Below are 13,891 nucleotides of genomic sequence, written 5' to 3'. Positions count from 1 at the left end.
TCTTCACTGTCCTGTGAGTCAGAACTGGTTGAGTCAAGATCTTCCCAAGGAACATGAGGAGCGGTGCGCGGGCGAGTAGCAGCCCTTTTGCTGGTTTCAGCCTCAGGAGAAGGGTCCTTGTGGAGTGACGCAGCAACATCCTTGCAAGAAAACCCAGGAGGATGACTCTGCATGTTATTGACCTCCTGAGCAAGCTTGTTTATTTCGGTGTGACAGCGGATCAAAGAGTTGTTCATGTCAGAGATGTGATCGATCATACATGTGACTCGCCAATCCGTCACCATAATACCATCACGGAGAGAGGAACGCAGTGCATCAATTGAGTCTGACAAGCTTTCCAGGGTGGCCATAGGCTGAGGAGCACGAGCAGCTCGGGAGGAAGAGGACTCGCTGGGATGCAGTCTGGGAGAACGACGAGGCAGAGGAGGAGGACTGCGGCTACGCTCACGTATGGGACGATGGTCCCCAGGACGAGTGAGGTCAGCGCAAGCAGCCGCTTGACGACCCTCTTCTTCTAAAGAGAGAACACGATATTGATTGACGCCCATGCGAGCGATAACCTTGGTTCGAACCATGATGAAGGAGAAGGAATTTGAAACTACGCGCTTAGACAAAACCGAGTAAAATCTGGAGGAGACAAAAGGAGGTTTATATAGAGCACAAGATAGGGTTGAGAAAATGTGAGAATTGAAGAAGATGATGTTGAATGTTTGAGAGAGATTGTTGTTAAAAGGATTGAAGTTGATGAAATGGTGTTGGAGATTTGAGTTTATCTGATGGAAGAAGATATTTGAGTTTATCGGATAGAAGAAGAGAATTGAGAGAGAATTGCTAAAGCTCTGGGGAAATTTTCTTTTCTTTGGTGTGAATAGTCTCATCCCCAGAATGCACCTATTTATAGAACAAGGTGAGCAGATATCCACCGTTGGATGGACGATCTCAGAGATTCAATCTACGCGTTGGATTAAAGTCGCCCGAAAACACGGAAAAGTTGTTGGCGCGTGGAGAGCGCGTAAGGGAACTGAATGAATCTCGAGATGCTGTGGCAGACAACTTTAGCCGAAAGTGAATCTGATTTCCGTAAATCACTGAAAAGACGACTCGTGGCATGTGGACTGTGCAGGGTTCGTTTTTATTCTGTTGCTTATAATAGAATAAATAAAAGGAGTTGCATGGATAGCAACGAGAGCAGCTGGTGCTCTAGTGGTTGAGAGAGAAGTCCTTGTACTAGAGGTCCGAGGTTCGAATATCGCCTCTCGTTTATTTTTAGTATGTTCACTTATGACATAATAAATATAACATGTGTACATATATTAATGAAATCAGCTCTTGCTTCAGTGGTTGGGAGCAAAACCCTCGTGTTCAAGATCGGGAGTTCGAACCTTACCTCTTAAAATTATTTTTAGACCTTGCATATACTCAGTATACAAACGTATTGTATTTTATACGTAGAGCCGTAGCTTAGTAGATTTCTATAGTTTTGGGAAGAATGGAGACAGTATAGTCAAGCGTGGTAGTTGAAGTAGAAATTGATGTGGCCATATTTGGTGATTGGTTAGTATTCTGTATGAACTACAGAAAACCTTAATCGGGAGAAATGGACTTGCGATTAAATTTCGGGACGAAATTTCTTTAAGGAGGGTAGACTGTAATACCCCGAAAAATCCAAATTAAATTCCGTGGATTTTTAGAATTGATTTTACGGTAATAGGAGCGAGTACGAAGCTTGGAGAAGTTGTGGAAGTAGTTCGAACGATTTTATTTTCGAAATCGAACGTTATTTAGGGGGGGCATCAAAAAGTGACTTTTTATACGTATGGAATTTGGGAAAATTTCCTTCATGAAAGTTGTAGAGCTCGTCGATACGATCGCGTGCATATGTGGAACGCAATATTCGGAGTTCGTATGAATAAGTTATGAATATTTGAAATTTGGGAATTTTCTATAAATAGGGAAAAATTCTGATTATTTCATTAAGGACGGAAAAGTTTCAAATTTGCGGAACAGTCCCTCCGAACTCTCTCTCTCGGCCTCAGACCCGGCCTGAAAGGGGTCTTCCCGGCGTCCTCCGACCACGACCCGGACCTCTCCGTGATCACCGCTCCAAGCCCAGCCTCCCTCCGGTGTCGCCTTGCCCCGCCGCTGCTCCGAAAGCTGGATCGAAGCCCCTCCGAACCTAAGTTTCGACCCGATCGGATCTTGGTCGTGCCGGCGTTGCATGGGCCGATCCTCTTTGTTTTGGGTTGTCCTCCTCCCCCTGATCATCCTCATATCCTCCTTGCACGACGATTCTGAGTGTGGAGCAAAAGATCAAAACAGATTTTGTTATATACGAAAATACTGGTTTGCAGCAAAGCAGATCTTTTTCCATCTTATCATTGATTATGTAGTTTGATAAATCTTAAAGACAAAAGAACATAAAAATGTATTCATGTACTTACTTAAGAAACTCAGGGGTGAGGTGAAGATTTTGGTCTTGAATTCAAGCTTAGACTTCTTTAAGAAAAACAAAGGGAGCTTCTAAAGAGAAGAAAGGATGAAGGATTTGTGTGGGAATCTTGAGTTTTCTCTACAACTAAGGAGGCTTCAAATCAGTTTTGCACTTGATTTTTAAGCTTGTAGGAAATATGATAGAGATCATGTGTTTATATAGGCTAGAATTAAGCATAAAATAAGTAAGTAGCTAATTATTATAAGGTGAGTGACTAATTACTATTTAGGTTAAATGATTAAAATGATAAGATAAAATTAAAAAAAAATAAAAAGAAAGAAAGCATAAATCCACTTGCTAAATATATATATATATATATATATATGCATATATATATATATATATATGTATGTTCACATACACATCCATATGCACATTTACCCAATTAATAAGTAAAGAACTTTAGTAAAAAAAAAATTACAATAATTAGTACTAAAATGACATGCATCACAAAAATAACATAGATGAGAGTCTTGAGCTCAATAACAAAGATTTTTCAAATATAGTTAATAATATAGTGTTCTATAGTTGGCACTAATTTTCGGGTTATTACACGATGTCACCTTAAAAAAATTCTCTGATATTACATTCCACCATCTCAATAACCATATAATTAAAAGGACACATGTCGGCACGATATTACATACTAAAGGTTGATTCTAATTCTACTAGTTAGAAATATGGACCGAAGTCATAACTTTATAGTAAAACTTTAATCATTTCCTCGATTCCTCAAACTTCCACCACATATTAGCTTCAAACCCGCTCTTTATCCGTTTTCCCATACATTTGACCACTTATAAATCAAAGTATCTAGAATTCACATTCTTTTAATCCAAACAAAGCTATCAATTGTTTCAGTCAGGTCAACAACCCAAAATGACTCGTTCCACTTATAATCTCCTATCTACTGTTATCACCTCCACTCCTTATTTACCATCATCAGTGACCACAGTCACTAGAAAACATGGCATCCAGCTATACAACTCAGAATATTTATTCAATTTTCCTCCGCTGTCTACCAAAAGGTAATACGTTCACAATTCCCACATAAATTGTCCGATTGAAGAAATTCCAGTCCAGATTTACCTACAATCGGTTTCTTGCACTAAGATTCTCAAGGGACCTCCCATCAACTTCCCATAGTATTTTATATACTGCTCTACAATCAATCACCTCACAACACACGTTTGCTTAAACTTGGTTCCAAACAGAACCACCATAATTACCAATTCTATTTCCACCAACAATCATGATTTTGAATCAATTACAGTCTCTAAGGATAGGTCAAACCGTAGTTGCTCATTTCCAGAAATGAAACACACCATCAAACTCCGGTCTCGTACCCTAAACCATGTTCCAATAATCCGTTGACATCGAGGAAAAGTTACTCGCAACATTTCCTCGAATCACATTTCATAGCACAACACAACCAGGTAGAGTGCTCTTACCCTACCACAACCGGACAAGTATAAGACATGAAGACAATCCGATACACAGTGAAGTTCCTATGAGGTCGGCGTACACGAGGCATAGTACTTGAAGGAAATACCCACTAGACATGTACCTTACACACTTGATGAATACCACAGCACCGAAGAGTACACGATGGGGAACCGCTGCAGTCGGGCCATCACTCGGGAGGTACTGGGCAACACCTAGCATATAAGGTAACAGAATAGAAACGAGTCTACAGAATCTGACAACCTAATGCTCTGATACCAACTGACAGGACCCGCCCCGGATTTCACCCTGAAATCCGAAGTGCCCTGAAATCCGAAGTGGCCCTGCGGGGCCCACCTTAGAAGAAATTCTACCAAAAATTTGGCGGAACTTCCCCTAAAATGGGCTACCCAAAACCTGTAGAAAGCATTTACACTTCTAAATCAAATCATCCTTATACTTCTGGAGCCACTCTGCTCCCCAACTCAACATCAATCTCCAATTCACAAAACACAAACCTCAACTTGAAAAACATAAATCCCATAGGTAATCAGAGCAATTCTAATAGAAAGGTAAATAAGGACAACCTAACTCAAAGGCAACCGCGGAAGCTATGCTGTTGACTATGCCTCAACTCCGTGTACGCCCGACCTCAACCAATTCGCCTGCAAACTGGGCATTTGAAACCGAAGGGCCTAGGGGAAAGTACATAAAAACGTTAGCGTGAGTGGACAAAATAAACAATTTTAAACCAAAAGGATTTTATACTTTCCCACATTTATTTCCTTAAAACTCTCAATGCATGCAATGATTTAGAAAACAAATCATGAGAAGCTCTTCTCAAGAAATGAGCTAGTCACAAATAACCACAAATAAGAATTTAAATTCCGATGCTCGAGAAATAGGACCAGCCCCCACTGGTTAACGGAAAACAGACTAGCCCCGCTAGTCAAAAACAACAATAAAATGATACGGGGAAGAGAGTTCACCATACGGGAATGGAGCCTCTCAGGCTCTACCTACCCTCGACTGCCACTCACACATAGATTGTGCGAGGAGGAGAACATTACCTCGACTGCCCACCCACGTGAGGAGGAGAAGGCTACCTCAACTGCTACTCATAAACACAAAGTAAGTGAGGAGGAGACCTAATCACATGACCCGCGTATGGTGAGGAAGAAGATCGTCGAAAGCCAATAAATCTGTATAGTTTCCCCACATATCTCACGAAATAAGAATCCAAGTGTATAAAGACATGACCCCGCACGCCAAGATCATCTCAAGTTCCAATATAAATAGGGTATAAATAAGTATAAAGTTTTACTTCATCGAAATCTCATTATAATCTCAATTTGCTGAATATAAATATAAAATAAATAGTATAAATTCCGAATCCGCATAAATCAAAGTAGTATCAGAAATCAATCAAATCCAAAATCCTTAATTAGGCATTCCTGATGCCAAAAACGAAAGTAAAAAAAAAAAAAAACAATTGAGAATATCCAACTCCATTGAAACTCATCTTAAAAATCTTTCAGGAGCTTAACTCGGTGATTAGGGATATGCTTAATTCCGGAAGTTTTACCTTGGAATAAGAAATTCATCAAATAATATTATAAATTAAAACCAACCTTTGAAACTCATTATTGAAAGCAAATCCATGATATAATTCAAAATCAATTTCCGAAAATTAATTCATTTCCTCAAAAAGTTATATGAATAAACACTAGAGCATTATTTTAAGAAAATAAATGCATGCATCGCTATTTAAAACAAAAGTCCACTCACAGTACTATTCCGACGATCACGCATTTGTGTTCCGTCATCGAGCAATAGCTCGGTACGTCGTCCTGTACACAATTATATTCCGTGAATAATTCTTCAATAATTTAATACAATTCCAAAAATCAATTCCTCATAATTTCACCTCCCAATTCTCCTCGGACTTAGCCCAAATTATACCAATTCGTTAATTTAAAGGTTCCAAGGCAGAACCAAGAGATATCCGATGGTCGGATTCTCGTAATTCGATAATCGAAACCCTAAACTTCAAAATTCATAATTAATTCCAAGCTTCTCCAAAAATTACCAAACTTCACATACAAGCTCCACACAATTTATAGGATTTAATGGGCTAAAAACCGGAATTAAAACACTGCCCTACACGCCTCCACGCGCCACCAACAGTGGCAGCGCGTGGGTCCCACGCGCCGGCGGCCACCACCTCTGATGGCCACCAAAACTTGACAGTAGCTGCAAAACAACAAACCCAACTAATTTCTCAACTGCAACAAGTCCCAATTTTACCTTTAAGAGCTCGGATTAAGCCGATGAAGAAAACCCAGAAATCAAGCTTCGGACCCTAGGATGTTCTTCGTCGATTCGACCTCCACGATGCAAATCGGAGCAAGAGGCCTTAGGGGAAACGTTCGCCGGCTCAAGGCCCTCCTACGGTCCCAATTTGGTGGTCGGAAACGGCCGGAAATGGAAGAATTTACCGGAAATCCAAATCTGCTACAGTTTTCTTCAAGCCGTCGATTCTCACCTTTCCGGCCAAATCGCCGTGACTCAAGGGTACTAGCGTGTAGAGAAGAAGGAGGCGTGCCGGCGATGGCCTGCAACTCGTCCCCAGGTGGCCGGACGGCGGCAAAAAAATGAAGGAGAAGGAGAGAGGCCGATGCAGGGGAGAAGAGAGAGGAAGAGAGAGAAATCGGGGTAGGAGGGTAGGTTTCCCGAAATGGAAACTTACCCTGGTAACTTTCTATATATATAGAAAGTTACCGTGAACAGTGACTTTAGTATTTAGGCTATAACTTCCGCATACAAACTCTGATTTTTACGTACCACATATCCACGCGCTCGGTTTAACGTCCTCTACAACTTTCATGAAGGAAGTTTTCTCAAATTTTGGCCCGATCAAAAAGTCAACTTTTAGGGCCACTAAAATACCGAATGAGGGTGAAAAGTGAAAGTAATTGTCGTTTACCGTCCAAATGACTAGTAAACGGGTAAGTGACGATACGGGATGTTACATTGAGATTGTAAGGAATTATAGAATTTAATTCCGAATTGAAGTGTGGGAGTTTTATAACAATTTAGGAATAACAGATGCTTTTCCAAGGGGAATGAGTTGATTTGAGAGTATTTCCTTATTATGGTTAATTATATTCTATTCTATTGTGACAGGACGTACTGAGCCCTCGAGCGAGGAGGATACAGGAAGGCAGCAGGATTAGCTGCGGGACTCAATAGTGAGTGGACCTTTATTTTATTTAAATAATGCATGCAGCATAGTATACAATTTTGAAATGGATTGTTATTTGAGTAAATGTGATTTTACGGAAAGAAAAGGATTAAAAAGGAAATAGTTGACAAGGAGGCCAGTTTTGGCGCATGCGTATTTTACCTAGTTGGCAGTCCCTCCTAGGTAATAGTCTGGTTGGCAGTCCCTTCCAGAATACAACTCGGTTGGCAGTCCCATCCGATACGTCATCTGGTTGGCAGTCCCTTCCAGATGACTTGAGGTAGTTAGTCGGCAGTCCCGTCTACTACCTATGGCTAGTTGGCAGTTCCAACTAACCACCGCCTCCTACTCTGGTTGGCAGTCCCTTCCGATGCGTCATCTAGTGGCAGTCCCTCCCAGATGGTATGAGATGCCTAGGAAGCAGTCCTTCCTAGTCATCAAATGATTTTCTTGGAAAAAAGGATTGAGTTAGAATTTCATAGAGTCTCGCTGCATGATGGTTTTATTTAAAAGAGAAATGGGGAAGCATACCATAAATTGTTCGGATTCTTGTTTCGCTTTTGTCCACTCACTCTATTGGATTTTATATGTTTTTCTCTGGGCCCTTCGTTTTCAAATGCCCAGATTTCAGATTAGCCGAGATTGCGTCCAGGCTCAAGGACTTTGGAAATCAGCGCTTCCGTTTTTGTTCGTAGGTTATTACTTAACCTACCTTGTATGATATCGGCTTAGTTTTAGTGTTGCTCTGATAACCCTGTTTTTTTAAATTTGATGGATGTTGTTGTTCGGATTGTTGTTGCTTACGAAGGTTATGTTGGGATTTGAATTTCCGAATGTAATATATGTGCTTGGATTATAAATATGTTATTGTATGTTGAGTAGAAGTTAAAGTTGTATTCATGACCAGGTTTGTGAAACTTTTGGGTAGCCCATATTTAGGGGAGGTTCTACCGAATTTTCGGTAGGATTTCGCTTAAAGTGGCCCCGCAGGCTCGTATCCAGGTATTTGGGGTGATTCTTGGGTCAGGTCCTGTCACCAAGTGGATATAAGGAGGTTGGCGCGCATTACCAATGTCCTGACTATCATCGTAGTCTTTTCTGCGAGACCATTTGGGTGTGCTCATGGAATATGATGTCCAACATCAGTCCCAATGCAATAACCATCGAAAGTTTTCGATGTAAACTCACTAGCATAGTCAAATCCAGTTGACTGAATAGGATTATTTGGGGAGTGAGCCCATTGTCATATGATATGTGCTAGGAGTGTATCATAAGCAGCATTACAAGTGGACAATGGCACAATACGTGACCAGCGTGTTTGCGTGTCAACCAACATCCTGAGATATTTAAACGTCCGCTAGTTGGTTGAATCAGTCCAAAGAATCCCCATGGATTCTATGTAAGAACAAAATTAGTATTTTCATATCCTTTGCATAGAACTGTCTCAGTCTTAGTTTACCTAAGGAACGGGCATTGTAAAACAAGCGAGAGGCTTTAGAAGCAACTAATGAGAATATTGGTTAGGCCTGAGCGTCTGAAACGCTATTTGAAGCAAGTTGGTGATTGCAGCATCACCTAGGACGCCATCACTATGATGGACGCCATCCATGGAGTCATGGATGAGGACTATGCTAGCCCTAGGCTGGTGGTGGACGGAGGCTATGCCTTAGGCAGCAGCGTCGGTCACACTTAATCTAGGAATCAACTTTTGATTCATGCTTCATTTCGCTCGAGAGATAGAATGTCCATGTGAAGTCTTTTGTAGACGGATCATCATATCATGACCAGGATGATCTATCCTGTCGTGACAAAGCCAATATGTGTCTAAATCCAAGAGCTCTTCTCTCATAACTTTTATTGGATTAATGACTCGGATAGTGACATAGAGTCCACTAGAGAGACACATAAACATCTCTAAGATGCGCATTTGTTCGCAATCATTAGAGGTATTGCAAAGGATCTCATTTTCGTTCTCTACATGCGTTTTCGCATGGAATCCGTTGGCTATTCATAGGGTATGATTTGCCCTAAGAGCGTAGAGAGTTTTTGTGACAGTAATCAAGGTGCCATTTGGCAAGTGGAACTTGGGCTATTCCATGTCCTTGAATTGATACCAATGGCCCAGCCATCGTAGTCACAAAGTAATATGCTCAGAATCAAAATTGAGTCATAATGAAAAGAACTCGAAATTTTATTCATAAGTCAACGGAGTTTCATCATTGTCTCTTTGACCAAAGAAAATCTAATCCAAAATGCTAGCTAATGCAAAATAATGGTAGTCGTCTAACTTCTTTCGGTAATTCCAAAATAAATGTGACCAGGTGAGTAGAGAGATGTCGGTGGAGCAAGGCTGGCTTAAGTACCATTAATCTCATAACCTTCCTAGGCATCACACTTACTTTGGGTGAGCCTACTTTGAAGAAAGACTAAACCAATGGCATTTACTATAAAAATATATGGCAATCGCCTATTACATCTCTTGGAAAAAAATAAAGACATAAACAAAATTGGCGATCTATTGATCCCAGCTAGATTTGTAGTTTTTAACCCTTCACTCTAGATCATCTTCTTGATCTTCTTGTTCCATATAGTGAGCTTCTCTTGCTTCACAATATGCTTTGTAGGCGGTGACAAGTTCTTCACTAGCTCTACAAATGTGTGCCCAATGATCAGACACTTCACATCGAGAACATACATCTCTTTGCTCAAACTCCATTGATTGAGGTGCTTTAAAAGTGTCATTTAGATGGCTCTTAGTGTTGGTGGCGCCACTAACATGGCCAGAGGCGTTGCCTCTCTCTCTCTTTCCATTTTGACCTTTTCGATTCCGTGTTCGCCTAGTTTGGTTATTACCTTCCCAAGTAGAGCGATTATATGGACCAGAAAGTCCAGAAGTGTCCCTAAGGTTAGGGTTTCGCTCTTGGCGCCTTCTCATAGGGGGACGACTATAATTGGATTCTAGAATATGCTCTATTTCCACGGATCTCGAATTATAGTTCTTTACAAGGATGTTGTCATGCTTTTTAGCGACATTCATAGCTCCAATGAGCTCATGAAACCTTGTGATCCGTCCTGCAGTAACATCAATTCGATAGTTCTTAGCAAACATCAATGCAGAGACGGGGAAGGTAGAGAGAGTCTTCTCAATCAACATCCCATTTGTAATCTCTTTACCACAGAATTCCATTAAGGATTTAATGTGAAGTGCTTCCAAGTTGTAGTCAAGAACTGACTTGAAATCACAGAAGCAGAGGCTATGCCATCTCACTTCTAGGTCAGGAAGCAGGGAGTCACGAACGTTGCCAAATCTTTCTTCGAGTGAAACCCACAGCCTTCTGGGGTCTTCTTCATTCATACACTCATACTGGAGCGAATCATCCACATGACGAGTCATTAGGATGATGGCTTTCGCCTTATTTGCCTCTAAGGCTACTCTATTTGCTTCCAAATCTTGAGCTTGCTCAATAGTTAACACGTCATGGCTAGGCTCGAGAATCGTATATAGGATTCCATCGGCCTTGAGATGCTGGCAGACATCACGAACCCACCTGTGATATTCAGAGCCAGTTGTTCCCAATGGAGCAAAGTCCAATTTGTTCATGTTACTCATCCTGAAAGAGAACAAGAGATTAGGGTTAGTTTCGGAGTGAAAAAGGCTACCACGAAAACAAATAAAATTTCTGAGCGTAGTCACTTCCAAGAAATTAGGAATTTCCGAGCGTAGTCGCTTCCAAGAAATTCGATTCCAAGAGGGGTTGGATTAGATCAAAACAATGATGTTTACAGTCGATCGTTTTATCTCAACAAACTCTAAGTTTGGAGGACTCTACAAACTCCAAGCTTGGAGTGAGCACGAACCCCTACAGTTAGGCTTAATTTGGTCTCCCCTATGATAAAGAAAGAGGGGTAGAAGAAGGGAGATTGCAAGGCCCCGAAAAAGAAGAGAAATTGAATTAAAAACTCTAAAAAAAGGGGAACGTTTAGTAAAAAATACCTTGAAATAGGTCGCCGGAAATTTTGGCAGGAAAAAGTCGCCTGAAAAGTGCCAGGAAAAGTCCCCGGAAAGTGGCCGAAAAGTCGCCGGAAAGTTGACTGTTTCAGGTAAACGAGAGTTGACCGATGTTGACTATTGAGCTGACGTGGCAGTGGGTCCCCTTGTTGCTGACTTGGCAGCTGACTGTTCTGCTGACGTGGCTGTGGTGTCTGGTGCTGATGTGGTTGTGCGCCTTTGCCTTGGGCTTGGGCTTCTTTTCCTTAATTTTGTTTTTCTTTTCTTTTCCTTCTGCCGGATTCCGGTTCACTCACTTTTAGGCCGGTTTTTGTGCTTTTTCTTCCTGTCCCTGAATCTTCTGATCGAGTGGTATCTGGTGACACAATTTGGTTGAAATTGGATGGCCGGAAGATGGTGAATAGGTGGAATATTTGCTGAGGGTTGTATGGAGCTTCCGGTGGCCGGTTCGGTATGTTTTCGACCGGTTCTTTGAGTGGCGCCGCCGGTTTTGGACTCTTGGGATCGAATGCTTCAAGGTGTGAGGCGGAGGCAGAAAAGGCTTCAAAGTTTTGTATTCGGATTCAAGGTTTTTAGCTTCTTGAATCAGGATTTGGCTAGTTGTTTCAGGGTTAGGGGTTCGTGCTGATAATGTGTTTTAGGGAATCAGAAATTGAGAGAAAATTGTTGTGTGTTCTCATTGATAATAGGGGTCTCTTTATATAGAGGATTACAATGCATAGAGTCTGAATCATACAAGGAAAAATAATCTCTAGATTGTTCTAATTAAACTCTATTACCACTGGGTCAAGTAACTTAGAGTTTGGGTCAAATACAAATTAGGATTTTACTTTAACAATTATTTATTATTTCTATTTTAATTTTGAAGGTGGTGCCCTGATGGTATACTTAGGTGTAGAATTACTAGAATGTCGATTAGTGAGCTCTTATAGTCGGATCATTTCAAACATTGACAAATAAAAGCACGATCATTAATTATGGCACCTGGAGTCGAGATTTTGGTCTTATGACCTATGGGTTAAACACCCACACAAATATGAAAGATCCGAGTTATTTCGCCGCGCATAGGAAGGTAACTAGAAATTGTGCCCGCGCTTTGCCGCGGGTTTTGGAACTAACAAAATGTTATTTAAGGACTAAATTTAAAAGCATAAAAAATATAGTTGATATGATCATTATATTAACAAAAGATTAAGTCTTGTTTCATAACAAATGTTGAAGTAGATCATGTCCTAGTAACATCACCATCGGTACAGATGTTGTGGTAGTTTGCAAAAAATAGTTGATGATGTCCTTTGAAGTTATTGAATGGGAGTGGACTGATCATCCCAGGTATTCTCTACACTACGCTATCTTTGTAAGCATCTCGGACACGGTAATGGTTTTTTCTGGCTCAATCTCCGATCTACTTCTTCAATGCGCTAAAAATAGATATATCTTACAAAAATGGTCAGACTTGGCAATATGATTGCTGTTAAGACGAACTATCAGCTGATTATAAAATGTTAGATTCATCGTTTGCAAAAGCTGACAGTTACTTGGAAGTCTCAACTGAGTTGTTGGCATTGGAAGTCAGAAACAATGATGTAAATATGGAGGTGGGGTGAGGCTAGAGGCTAGTTTTTATTTTTATGTGCAGAAATAGAAAGGGTAATGCAATCTAAGATGGTAAAAGTAGGTCATGAAATTTATACGGTATTGTTTTGTGCAGAAGAATAGGAAAAGGGAGAAGTTACCTTTTTGGAAATTTGTTTGATGGTAATGGTGATGGCGATTTGAGGAGTGGCCTGCTATCTGTGTCCGAATGTCTCTTTTTTGTGGGTGAGACCTGGCTTGCTGTGGAGCTTTAAGGTGGTCTTCTTGTCTGGGAGCATATCGCTATGTATCAGGAAAGATTCCTTTAACAGTGAAGACTTGCTTAGTACCGTTCTTTAGTTTCATCAGTTTTAGCCCTCAAAGTTTGTTGCAGGAAATTGGGTATATAATTGTTCATCCTTCTCATCCTAGTTATATATAAAATATTGGAACCCTACATGAATGTTTTGGCATATAGATAATCAAGTATTAAGTATCAAGTATCAAGTGTTATGTATGAACCGTCAATGATAGTGAAACTAAGTTTGCAGAAGCTCATGTCCGTGAAACTGATATAAATCAATATGAGCAGAAATGAATACTTGTACAAATGTTCCCATGTTCTCAAACAGAAGTTAAAAAAGGTCCTCGTGACATTAATTGTTGACATTTCTTTTACTATACCAAAGGAAGCATAATCATAAAATCTAATGACCTGAGTATTGACGTGAACACATTTTTCCAACTTTGCAAGATAAACACATGGGCTAATAATATGTAAACGATCAGATCATAAGCCATCTGTTTAGCAATGAAGGAATTAATAGCTCCACACACCAAAACACAAATTCATTGAGTTAAAAAGAGACAGAGACGAAAGAAAGTGGAAATATTAGCATGGCTGGGTTCACTGGCTCTCACCTAATTCTTAATTACAATACCCTAAACACAGAACAATAATTTTGAAACAATATTAATCACTGGTTAAACTGTTCCATTTCAGTTAAGATTTGGTTAGGAAGAAAACTAATGATTCTTTTGGTTGCTGCAATTGTGAAACACATGGTTTATACTTTTTGAATTTCAACATTTCCAATAATCAGAGATGCATAAAATTGATTCAAACAAA

This window comes from Rosa chinensis, chromosome 3 (assembly GCF_002994745.2).
Source record: "Rosa chinensis cultivar Old Blush chromosome 3, RchiOBHm-V2, whole genome shotgun sequence".
Taxonomy (NCBI): domain Eukaryota; kingdom Viridiplantae; phylum Streptophyta; class Magnoliopsida; order Rosales; family Rosaceae; genus Rosa; species Rosa chinensis.
This window is presented reverse-complemented; position numbering follows the sequence as displayed.